The sequence below is a fragment of the Aythya fuligula genome, chromosome 2 (assembly GCF_009819795.1).
Source record: "Aythya fuligula isolate bAytFul2 chromosome 2, bAytFul2.pri, whole genome shotgun sequence".
Lineage (NCBI taxonomy): Eukaryota > Metazoa > Chordata > Aves > Anseriformes > Anatidae > Aythya > Aythya fuligula.
In genome coordinates this window covers 35137879-35151343 of record NC_045560.1, presented here as the reverse complement: position 1 = coordinate 35151343, position 13465 = coordinate 35137879, and the positions used below count along the sequence as shown (strand labels likewise).

The 13465-nt window shown below is 40.8% G+C and overlaps 1 long non-coding RNA gene across 1 annotated transcript; it reads right to left on the bottom strand.

The window, feature by feature from the left end:
* Positions 1–4826: 4826 nt before the first annotated feature.
* Positions 4827–6674, bottom strand: LOC116486155. Its single transcript, XR_004252932.1, has 2 exons — positions 6622–6674; positions 4827–6526 (listed from the first exon to the last, which is right to left on the bottom strand). It is a non-coding gene; the product is annotated as an uncharacterized LOC116486155 (long non-coding RNA).
* Between the last annotated feature and the right edge of the window lie 6791 nt (positions 6675–13465).

The window sequence follows — 13465 nt, the reverse complement described above, 5'->3', positions numbered from 1 at the left end:
CAAAATATGAACAGGTCTATTGCAATGCATTGGATCAGATGAATAGGATCCCCCTCTAGATGCAACAGAAAACATAAGCTCTTGTCCGCTATTGGTAAGCATGCAGTTTGCAAACAGGGCTAAAACCACACAGTTCGTGGCTACAAGTGCATAGAAATATCTGAACTATCTTTCCCTAAGATAGAGAAACACCTCACTGCAGCTGGGCAGAGCACACAGGGTGATTTGTCTTGGTGTACAGGAGACACCAGGAGGCGGGGTGGACTAGCCCACAAGGAGTTTTCCGCAGTGAGATTTTGAGTTCTCTCTACAAATGTCTGCTGCACTGGTGCAAAGGTATATGACTATCATTATTTGCAAAAGGACACTACTTTTTCTGGCTGATTATTAATTTATTCTGTTCACATGCTGTCTTCTAATTACCCATTTTCAAATTACAATTTCCTTATTTTATTTATCCAGTTTCAAACAGAATTGCTCCATTACTGTCACTGATCCCTGATGTGCTTTTCTGTGCACTTGTATCCCTTCTCCTTTATGAGCTGCACTTTTCTATATAACTGGCACACACTCTTTGGTATTAGCTGAAAAGATGTCACAGGCCTTGTGATCTTTTCCACATTTTAAACCATTAAGTAACTTTTCAAAAGACAGTCACACACCAGTACAAGTTCAGCAAGGTTACAGCATCTAGGAATATAACCAGCAGTTTTACATGTACTTTACAACCTTGTAGACTTAAATATGATTTTCATGCAGCTCTCGGGTTACTGATGTTGCTCTTTGCTTGTGTGCTTTAAATATGTGATGATAATTAATTTTATAAATTGATATCTACTTAATTTCAGCTAAAATGCAAAATGTACTCTGCTGTCCCTCTATATTCATAATGAGCTCTAAAACACCCTTAATACCTGGGAACAGAAGAGTAAATTTCATTGTGTGAAATGTGACCAGCTTTTAGGAGGCAAGAAAGGTGGAATGGCAGTTGGAAACACCAAATATCCCCACATAATAAAAATTACTATGATATGCAATATTTATTATATTTTTATTGTATATGGATAGGCTTAAAAATGACACTAAAGCCATGCTAACTAAATAATGTATTCGATTAAGTAAATCAAACTGCAGAACTGTGAGTCCAAATGTGGCACCTGTCAAATCTCCATGACATCTATTCTAAACCCTAATATAACTACCTTTGCTGCAAACAAATGCACACAGTTAAAGACAGTCCTACTTGTTTCAGAGAGTTGTTAGAACCTAGCCACATGCATTTCTGAAACTAAAGCACTAAAACTTTACAGAGCATGGCTCAGCTATGTTGGACATTATAAAACAGACATACTCTGCACTCTCCATCTTCAACACATACACGGAATTAGCACCAGCCTACTTCCAGAATGGAGGCACAGATGGGTATCAGATGAAGACACAGACACAAATTGTATCACTAATTTAAATTAAGACATCAGTTTTCATAAAGCTGACTTGAAGGTGGTTTGATATCCCCTAAATATCAATCTTCTAAACCACTTCTAGAACATAAACCACATTCACATTCTATTTGGTCCTGTGCTGAGCTTTTGCAACAGCAATTGAATCCATCCTAAGGCATGCAACACCTCTGACAGTAAGCCTGATATGAAGGTTATTACATTTATTCAGTCACTCTTCCAGACTAAGTATAGTTTAAAAACGAACAAACAAACAAAAAAGAGCTCTTTTTATGCCTTTGCTGTCCCAAGACGCTTTCTATTGTGGTCAACAGTGGCATTCTATAAGAGACTTTCTCCACCTTTATGCAGGCTGCATCGGTAGTATATCCTCATTAATACAACATAATCACTAAATGATGCATTGAATAAACACAAAAGCATTCAGGGAACACCCCTTCAGATAAAACTTTGTCCACAACTCAGTTCCATTTTTCAGACGTCTTTCTTTTGATCCCTGAAGGCTAATATACTTTTCCAGGTACCCAGCTCATAACTTTCTCAAGTTATCCATCTCACTGTAGTTAACAAATGCCCTGCCAACTCTGAATAGGATCTGAATAAGGACAGCTGTTAAAATCCACAGTCTGATATCCTAGCTCCTCTGAGATGTGAGCATCATGACATCTCCTTTCCCACCATACATAATTCCTCTTCTATTATCCACGCTCATCATGCTAATTCTTTCTTCTTCGTGCATGCTATTCCCCTCATCCCCTCTCATGTACACTTCTCATGCACACTATGCACGCAGAATATGTTCCCCTATCTCCAGGTACCAGGAAAATGGTGGTATAAGTGAGCCCCACAACACTCATTTGGCGACACTCCTCTTGGCCACCTATGTGACTTGACTTTTTAAAACCCTCGTACTTTCTGCAGCACACTGTATTGAAAATCAAGATCACAATCTCCAAAGACCTCAAATGTGTGAGGTTCTTCTTTTAGCCCACTTCTCTCTGAAATCACTCAGCCCTTCACACTCTCTCTTATTAAACCTAGGTAAGTTCTGGCTAATATGGAAGAGTCATCCAATGCACAAACCAGTGCCATTCATCTACTTGCAGACAGTAATATTGCTCCACAGCAATACTATTATATCCTACTCTCTAAAAAGTTAAAAATAAATAAATAAAATTGAAAAAATGTTCTTCTGTGTGACTGTTCTCAAAGGGAGAAAAGCTTTCAGAAAAAAAGCCTACCTGGTTTCTACTTTTTTTTTTTTCTTTTTTAAACTAAGTTTTGATACCTTCCAAGAAAACAAAACAGAACAACAACAATGTATCTCAAAGTATTCTCAGTCAGTGTAAATATTTGAAATGGTGCCCAAAATCCAAGACGGATTCACTGCATCCAATCCATTTTTAATACTGTGAAATTCTGCCTTTGCACTGTGTTCAAAAACCTACGCTTGTAAAAGGTCTTATATATCGTGCTCAAAATGCCTTGCCAAAATATGAACATAGTGATTACAGTGCAAACAATAACAATTATTCACCGTACATTTTCTTCCTTAACTTTATTAGTTTATAAACAACAGCAACGTTATGCTGTTAAGTATTAAATACAGCAGACAATCTTCAACCTAGCACCAGAGTTCAGCCCTTATAAAGGGCTACAGGATCTGTTGTACAGAATGTAATGCATCCACATATGACAAATATTTTTGGTTTGGGTGGGGGCAGACCTCCTTCTCTGTCTCGCCCCAAGTTGGAGTCTGCCCTATGTACTGTACTGCACAATGACCCAGCACTGCAACTGCTGCCCTCACTCAGAGATTGGCTCATTGGCTGACGTGGGCAGCATCAGTGTTCAAGGGGTTCATGCAATTTGGAAAATAAAAGTGTTTTTCCAATGAGATTCAGGCCACAGATAAACTGAAGAGCTCCATAGTCCATCCCTGGTAATCTGAATTATTCCCCGTGTATATTCCTTGAGAGATAAAGAACTCATCCAAATTTTATACTCCCTTTCTTCACGTCATGTCTGCATAAATATACAGACACATTAATATACACATGAACTATCTGTACACAGATAGACAGAGGGCAAAAAGTATAAAAGTATTGAATCAAGCAGGGCAGCTCTTCACTCTTGCAAGGTATTTGGCCAAGACTCTGTACTACAAGCTCCTTGCGACTTTCTATGGTTTTGCTAATACTACTACCATTTACACTGGACCTCTATCTATGCTACACACATCTTGTAGCACCATGGCCTACTACTTCTACACGCACAGTTTCTAAGTTGCTCTGGAAAACCCATCTTGTTCATTTTGCATACGGGCCTGTGGCTCAACCTGACAGCTTCGAGAAGCGTTGTCAGGGCAGGTTTACAGTAGGAAGCCTAAGAAGATCACAGCCTTCTTTTGGCACAGTGGGGTATGGACAGCATCCCAGGTTGCATGCCTGTGGGATAGCCTATCTCCTTTTCCCATGGGTATCACACCTACATCCCATGTCAGCTGCATGTCTTTTTTTTTTTTTTTTTTCCCCCTGTATGTTTTATTGCTTTTTCTATGCTTAAAACTTTAAAATGTACATCCCCACATAGTGTCTCAATTTAGTATTTTCATTACAACTCATTCCTTGAGCAATCCAATAATAATTTGCAAGCACACAGGAATGTCTGGTTATTTTTTCCCTGTCTTTACCTGTATGAGTAGGTCAATAACCTACCAAATGTGACCTCCTTGTGTGAGCAGGCAACAAAAACAGGTTTTCAACAGCAGAATTCAAACAGACAGAATACACTGTCAGCATTTAAGGTGTAAGTGGTTCCAACTTAAATTCTTCCTTAAAAAAACAAGACCACAGTCTATTTCCTGAGCCCTATGAACAGATCTACAAACCATCTGTTATGACCTGCAGTAATGCAGGACAGTGAATTAAGTATAGAATTCAGAATAAGAAACTTTTTAATTCTGTTTCAGCTTTGGTACAAACACTCTTTCGTGACCCTGTTAAATACATCCATCTAAGAAAGCAGGCAGCAAGACTGAGATCATATGTTTATTTTTCTGGTTAAAAGGTGTATTTCAGAATAAATGTATTTTGTTATTTTTATTACCAAGGTAATAAAAAGCATTGTGGAGTTTACATTTTATTAGCAAACTTCTATTACAGAGGTGGGCTGAATGAAATAGTTTGATTAAAACAGTTAATACAAAGGTGAGAGCTGATCTCAGTCTGTTGGGCAGCAAGCTAAACGCAGAAACATACCTGTTAGCTTTACTCATTGTCAGACTAAGTGCTCAAAGTTTTATAACACTGCGTTACATCTTAGCACAGAAAAAAAAAAAAAAAAAAGTAAAGCAATCCCACACACTTCAGCATGCCCAAACTGTTTATTTCAGCCACTGAATTCATTTTCTTTTTCATCTGCATTCGTCTTCCAGAGTCATTTGAAATACCAGTTCCCTAAGGATGAGAATCACCAGTTCCCGTGGTGTTGCCAACAACATTCTCAAGAGCCCAATGAATGAAATGAATCCAGGAGTGGATTAATCTGATTGTGTAAAGCTTTGATAAGTTAGCAATCACGCAATAACAAGCGGAACAAAACCATCACTTTGATCTGTTTACACATAGCCCTAAGTCTGGCCCTGATCTAACAGAGATAAAAGAAAGGCTAATAATACCTCTGGTATACTTTTACAAAAGGCAAAATAAGGGTTATAAATCAGCAAGAACACTTTGAAATTCATTCTTCTGTTGCAATAACATTTTGACAGCACAAGTAGATGTATTCAAACTTACAGAGGTCAGCTTTAAAACTAAGATCAACTTTTCCCTTTGCATTTCTTTTTTTGGACCTGTCACGCACTTTGAAAGAAACCTGATGGAACAGACATGGTAGTTTTCACTTAGAAGTCCATTTATATCTTAGCTTAAGAACTTAACACTACCATGCCTTGGTCCGATCATTCTTTCAACTTAAACAAAACATGCATTAAAGAGAGAGATCCAGACCTACATTTAGCAAAGAAATTCATCATCTCTCTACAGAAACAAGTGATCCGTTACAATTAGGGTGTGGAAACTAATTTTGCAACTACCTTTCAAAAAATTAGCCAAGTGAGTGAACACACGGGGAATAGAAAAAGAAAAAAAAAAAAAAAAAAGAGAGAGGAAAAAGAAAAGGAAGGGAAAAACGAAAACCTACTATACAAGACAAATTTAGCAAGTATTAGTTGATGCAGGTCCTGTAATTCATAATAAGCACGGGTATTCATAATCATTCAAAATCAACTTGAAAAATCTCAGTAGTTTGACTTGAGATTTCAAGACGTACTGATTATCCTTCTAGGTCACAAAACCATCTTCTTGGCATTACAGCATATTTTCTATCTGCAGAGGGTATCACAGAAGTATCGGATCATAAATTAGATCATAAATTATTCAGGCATAACGAAACTCTGTGCCTGCCAGTGACTCGATCCAGAAAAGCAGTCCCTGCAGCTGAATGGCTCTGCTGATCTCCTTTAAGTTACAGATGTGCACAACACTTCCACGGGTGTGGGGTCTGAGCGGGGGCGAACAGACAGAAGTGCAGTAAGAACTGCGTCCTCTGCAACTGAAACTGGCCATCACCTCCAGGCATTCATTGCCTACCTTACTTTTTAAAGGTGCCACACTGATAACGGAGGCAGATGAAATGAGGCTAGAGTTTAGCCACAGCACTGTAAGGAGAGTGACACTGAGAAATGTTACTGGCAAGCCTAAAGACAAGACTGTGACATACACGTGCCCTGCAAGAGGTGATCCGTGGGTTAAGTCGATAGCTGTGACACGCTGTGGAGAAGCCGTATTTCTGCAACTCTTTGACATTCCTGAGCTGCCTGTATGCCCGCATGAAGAAAAAGAGGGCAATTCAGGGGGAAACGCCGAGTACAAGCGAAAGTTGCAATCCCACCTTGCAATCCCGACCTGCAGGTCACACACCACGCTCGGGACACGGCAGTGCCCTCACCGGGGGGGGGGGGTTTGAGCCAACCCTCGCTGCTCCTGCGCCTCGAAAGCCAGCCCCTGGGTTAACAAAACGAGACACCGCGTTACCTCCGGGCACGGACCCGCTCCCTCGCCGCGGCAGTGCCAGCACGGCGCGCCGCCGCCCCCCTTACCTCCGCCATGGGGCTGCCGCCTCCCTCCTCTTCCTCCCCTCGGCGCCCCAGCGCCGCTCCTCAGGGGGCGCAGAGCCCGGGGCCGCCCCCTCACGGCCGCCCCACAACGGCCGCCCTCCAACGGCTGCCCCCTAACGGTCGCTCCCCAACGGTCGCTCCCCAACGGCTGCTCGCCCTGAGGCGAGGCGAGGCGAGGCGAGGGGAGCCGCGGGGGGCGCCGCCGCCTCAGCGTCCCCGGAGGGCGGCGAGCGAAGGAGACGCGTTGGGAAGTTCGTTAGCTTGGGGGAGAAATAAAGATAAAAAGAAAAATAAAAAAAGAGGTTTTCCGTCTGTTTCTGTAACCAAACTTTTTGTCTCCTCCGTGCTCTGAAAAAGCCGTTTGCTGCTTCTCGCCACTGCACATTATCAGGACAGCTCAGACGAGTTTTAGTGTTTGTGAAGTGTGAGGCTGGCTGGGCAGTGTCACCTCTTCAGCAACATCTGCGTGTGTAACAGATGCAGTCCCTCAGTTTTCTGTCATCACAAATGACATCTCATCTTTTCATGTTATTCTGTGTGATGCTATGCAGTGGGTGTGTTACAATGCTCTTGGTGCTCTCTTGCACCTTATTTCTTGAATTCCGATAAAATATTTTTTATTAGAAAAATATTTTTCTTTCAGGAATTGAAAGGAACTGGAATCTGATTGTCAGATTCTATTGTCTTCTTTTCCAGGCCAAAGTGACATACCTTGATTTTTAAGCAGAAGCGTAACCAAAAGTAACAATGCTTATTTTGCTATCATAAATTATGTGTCCAAAGCCAAATACAGGGGACTTCACATTACATCTCACAGGATAAATGCAAAGACAAACATTACTAGAACTGGTCCTTATATTCCACAACGTTATATTGGCAATATACAACATCTCCAGTACCACCTGAGAGATATTTGTGTTACAGCATATGGCACTCTTCTGCCTGGCCCAGCTCCTGGTGCATGGTATGGCACATCTCACCTCAAAGGAGACATGAGCCTGTTTGGGATCACCATAAACCACTACAACGATGTACTTTACATTAGTAGGCCCATTTATTCACTTAATATTTTCCTTTAACAAAGTGGTGGATTTAAAATGGTTATCAGGGTATAGAAACTCTGTACCGTTGTTTTTGGGTGGTATCGTCCTAGTCCTCAGCAGTACACATGAGCAACTGGAGAGGGACCAAAACCTCTGTTAGTCTCTCCCAGTTAACTTTGGCTGGAAATAAACTTCACACAGAGAATATTGTATGGCAGATTTAGGGATGGTATTCAGGTTTCTTTGGCTCCCGAAATTCAGGACTCCAAAATCTTACACTCAAATTGTGTCCCACAGAGGAGGTTTCAGCATCAGAGATCTTATGTGCCCTGTCTTGGTCAGTGCCACAGCCGTTCTGCATGGCAAACACTGGCCACAGAAAAGTCGTCCCCTCTCATCCTGATCTGCAAAGTCAGTGTTATTTCTGTGCATGTTTGCTAATAAATCAATGCAAATCCCACTATATAGATGATATTGTAGCATGATTCTTTTAGCTCAAAATCCCTTAATCAAAAGATCTCTTCCAGCCTCTTAGTCAAGTTCAACACAAGAGCAAATGTGACAGCTGATAGCAGTTTGCTGTGGTCTGGCAGCTCATTTATGAGGGAGAAGAGACAAACAACTTTTGTAAATCTGAGTGAAGGCTTGATCTGAGTTGGTGAAAATGTTCCGAAGTAAAAATGAAGACTTCTTTCTTCAGGTTTGCAGTAGAGTAACTTCACAAGAGTTGTTGTGTTTCCACCTGAATTACTCAAGTGGAAAGAAGACTTGGTCCCTGTGGTATGCGGTCCCTCAGACTCATCCCTGCAGAAGGAGAAGCAGGGCATGCAGCCTGGGTGAGCACCAAGCTCTGAATCACCAGAGGCTGTATGGGTGTCAGGACTGGGAGCTGCACATGAGGCTAGATTACGTTTCAGCCATTTACAGCTCTTAAATGCATTTGTAGTCGTTTACTCCAAAGGAGACTCTTAACAATTTCAAGTGTTGTGCTGTTTTTAAATAAAGACAATCTAGTACATAGGTGTTTTGTTGTTGTTGTTGTCATGTTTTTTTGTTTGTTTGTTTGTTTGTTTGTTTGTTTTTTCTCCTTTCTTTATCACTAACTCCTGATAATAATTTGTTTTGTTTAGTAACATATCAGGAAATTTTCTTCCATGTGATATTTCATGAATCATTTTTTTATTGTTTCAATTTAGAAATACACTTCCTTTGAAACATGCTTTTAATCAGGATAAGTAATTCATAGATAATTGTCTCTCAGAGAAGCATTAGCATTAATAAGTATGTTATTTAATTTCTAGGTATTGATTTTGCTGCGTTAGATGGGTGAATTACTCCCCAGCATGCCTTTTTGCTTCCTTCCAGCATTGAAAAGGAGGAATGGCCTCTTCAGGGTAAGAGAGTTTACAATGGAGGCCAAGCAATTGAATACAAATCCTTTGCAGCAGCCATCTAGAGTAATGCAAGTGTTGAAGCTCAGGCTCTTATTCAGAGCAGGCAGGTACTGACAGTCACAAACATATGAATGTCAAGAATTTGTCTCCTGGTTTTAGACTATAATCACTTTATTACTTTATTATCTGACTGATTTCTCACCATAACATTTGCTTGTCATTCTGACTGTAAACAAGTAACAACACTTTTATTACTTTCCTAATGGGTGCCCCTGTTTTAATTTTACTTCATCCTTCTTTCAGCATAAGTGATCCTTTAAGTGGTACTATAACTACTCTCTTGAAAATCCTTCCAAGCTTAAAGGCATCAATTATCAGACTTAACAGTGTTAGCTATCAAAACGCATGCATAGAAAATATATATATATTCTTAGTTAACTTGTTTCCAATTTTTTTGCTCCTTGCTTTGAGTAAGTTTAATTTATTAAGGGTGTTTGCATGGATAGAAATGGGAAAAAGAGAATGAATCTGCAGTGGCTGGATCTGGTGTTTTCTGAATCAAATGACAAAAGCTGATCACACACCTGGGACCCACTTCTCTACGTTTCAAATTTTTACCCCCACAATTTGATGTTAGATACAGCTCTTTATGTTAGATACACAGTTACTACACCAGTGAAATCATCACATAAGTACCTGGATGGATCATGTATCTTACTAAGCTCTTACTACAAATCCTTTGGCAGGAGCCTGAAATAGCTGCAGTAGTGCTTTGGAGGCCACATTTTATAGGGCTGGACACAGGTCATAAGAGAGGCTCACTAAATTCTCTTATACCATACGGATATGTAATGCACACATGCTTTGGTGCCTCATCCCCCAGTTTGTCCCCTTGCCATCTCTGGCAGATAATCTCAATAGCAGAAACAGGTAAATGATGGATTGTCGTCTAGGATATATACAAATATCTATACTCAGGGGTGAGAAGTCAATTGTTTCTCAACATATAACAGCATAATTGAATATATTGAAAAGGTAAAATGCTTTGTCCCCTAGACATCATGTCAGCCACTCAGATTCAACTAGTTAAGCGTGCAACAAGAAGTAATGTGAAGCTGTAACTCACTTGTTGCCGTTCATCCTGATATCTGAAGCCATTGACTCTCTTTCTCCAAGTCCTTACCTGAACTCCCTCCCTTCCTGTGGCTGGCACCCTGTGGATGCACAGCAGGCTCCCGCAAAGTGATGGGCCAGGTTTTCTCTTTCAACTGATACCTTTGCCCACCTACTTTGTGTATTTCTCCCTATCATCCAGAAAAAAAAAAAAAAAAAAAAAAAAAAAAAAAATAAATGTGAATTCATTTTAAAACCATGTGTTCTTTCATTTACAGAAAGTGCAAAATCCAGCAGATCTCCAAAGTTCAACATCCAGCTCCCAATTCATCCTCCGTGAGGGAGGCCACTTGCCCTGGCCCAGTGTCCTTCATGCAGGAAAATGCACCCTTTCTTCTTCTGTGGGTATTTTTACTTTACATCGACTGATTTCAGTATAAGGACAGTTGGTGGCTCTTTACAGATCGGCATTAGGCACCTGCTTGCTTTTTTTGAATCTGTGCCTTAACGCTTTCTTCCTTTTTCACATAGTAGCTGGGGGCCAGCTGAGGCTGCAGCTCAGCAGGAATTCCTCCTACCAATGCAGTCCCAATGGCATGTGTGAAGGAGACTGTGCACAGACACACTCGGAGTACAGGGCTAGTGGAAATAACAGCTGAGACCTGAGGAACGCTTGCTGTCTTCCTAGGGAAGGTGATAAATGAGAAGTGACCAATCCTCCCATAAAATAAATAAATAAATGCATTTAAGCCACCAAAACCCAGCAACATTAAACTCCCAGCAGGGGCACTAGCTGAAAGCCAAGGAAAAGAAGATATTCACACACACACACAAATCCAAGGAGGAAATCCTCGAAACAATCTCAACCAGAACAAAATAGGCCAAAATGCAGAAAATAAAATCACTTGATAGAGGTAGCAGGAACGGGTTGATTTTGTCTGGGAGTCAGGAGGGGGAGAAGACAAAATGCATTGCTTCATGTGGTTTGCACTCACAGGTAGAAATCAATACATTTCCATTTCTTTTATTTCCTTTTCAGATGAAGCAGTTATTTTCATGGTAGTAACATCTGTGGGATCCAAGGATATTTAATGTGATAAGAGGTCTGGATATTTTTTGGAGGCAGTCAACGTCTCGATAATCTTGATAGCCTGAGGCACTGTAATGCTGTTGGCTCCTAACTACCAAAGTACAGGAAAATAAGAAAGGCTTGATGCTTTCAAGGTCTGCTTGCTTTACATCTAAAGCTCTTGGAAGAAACAAGACTTTTTAATATATTTTTTCATTTTACTTATTGATGCAGTGGTATGCCAAGAAAAATTTATCACCAAGACCGCAAAACTCAGGATTGAAAGACAAGATGGTGCAGGGTTTAAGGGGGAGATTGGATTGTGTTTTGCAGCCACAGCAGTTAGAAAGACAGTATCCAGCTGGCAATCGTGTTTACAGCTAAATGACAAATACATTTTGACTCAGGTTGATTTGCTGAAACAAGAAGAGTTACATAGCTCTGAAACTTTCTTCAGTCTTAAATGAGTTAGCCATTTTAGGAACTTAGTTTAGACTGAAGATTTCAACTGGAAAGTGATGATTTCTCTTAGGCAGAGGCACACTCCTGGGTGTAAAGACTGATTCTTCAGCATTTAGGAATCCACACCTGTCAGAAAATATTTTGTTATGCCTGGAAAGAAGATTTCAGCTCTGAGGTTTCTTACTTAAGCTGCAGTTATATTATTGCCAGCTGCTTGAACAATTCTTGAAACCTCCCTCCTGATTTTGCTTCCCTTTTCCAACTGTGTCTGATGCTGAACCACCTTATTAAACTGTTAATTTAATAATAATTCTTTCTTGCCTGCCGTATCTGCTGCTCAGGTCATTTAAATGATACCAGGGTGTTCTTGACTTCATTTTAAATAATATATAGTTTTTTAAGCTACTCTTAGATGAGGAGAAAGGAATGAGACACTGTCTCCTAAATCACAGCCCCATGTAATTACAGCTAGGCTAAGCACTGAAGGCCATATTCTCTTTCATTTGCACTCACTGAAATCAAACCTATTGCAGTATTCAACTGCAGTAGATAAAAAAATAATATTCCCTACCATTCAGGGTGTTACACTGTCATCTTCATAATGAAAAGCATTATTTTTCTGGCAGGGCATCCTCCAGCTAGGTTAATAACACTTTTGGTTCTGTTGTCCCTGAAACGGTGCCTGGATTTCTGCATGACAAGAGCTCAGTTGCTCCCTGCGTTTTGACGTGTATGCTTTGGCTTTGCCCCTGAACTTTAAAAGGAAAGCCTCACAAAACTACCCAGTAAAAACATTTCTGCCTTTCTCAAGGTGAGATGTCTGACTCAGAAACAAGGGGATTGTAGTCACTGCCTGTCTGCTGCTTAAGTTTCTGCACCCTGAAGTATGTGAAGGATTCCTAGGGTAATCCCACAATATTGCATCTGCTTTGTGCCCCAGCACAGCCACAGAGGTACCCTCTACTTCTTCTGCTTTGTGCTGCTCCAGCTACACAAAACAGGTGGCAAACTGGAGGAAACCACATAGAAAATACGTGTTACAATGGCTCTTTTGTCTTTAGGCACAAGTGTGATTTCTTCCTGCCCTGCACACCTCTGAATTAAACACCTATTCTGTACGGGAGACCAGCCTGGTGGCTGAAGTCCTATGAAGGAAAATCAGGGGTCTGTTTGCTTGTTATGTTTTTCTCCTTTTTCCTAATCTCTTCAGCATGGCTTTGATGCAGCCCAGGCTCGGTGCTATTGCCTTCAGGATAGTCCCTGCAGGAGCCGTATTTGCTGTGCCGGACACCAGCAGACTGCTGTCACAATGGTCAGCAGCCAGCCACTGCTGGCTTGTCCAAAGAGGAAGCTTGGCGATGGACTCGTAGTGTTAGGTGGGTGGTTGGGCTTGGTGATAATAAAGGTATTTTCCAACCTAAATGATTCTATCAGTCTCACACACTCTTTGCTAGAGGTAGCTTGTGCATTAACATTTTCTTTCCCTTATTTATTTTTTAAATGGGTGTAAAGGCCAAAGAAATGCTGCGGATTTAGAAGAGGAAACGGTTCCAAGCCATCAGGCAGCTAAGGAGGCATATTTGCTCTGTGTTTGGCACTAACATAGCTAGCTGTTACTTATGTTTCGTATTCATCATGAGATATCTTTCATTACATCACTCACTAGAGTGATACAGAGCTGTTGGCCAAAGCATACATTCACAGGCATGCTTACCAAAAATACTGAGATTGTGCATGCAGCCAAG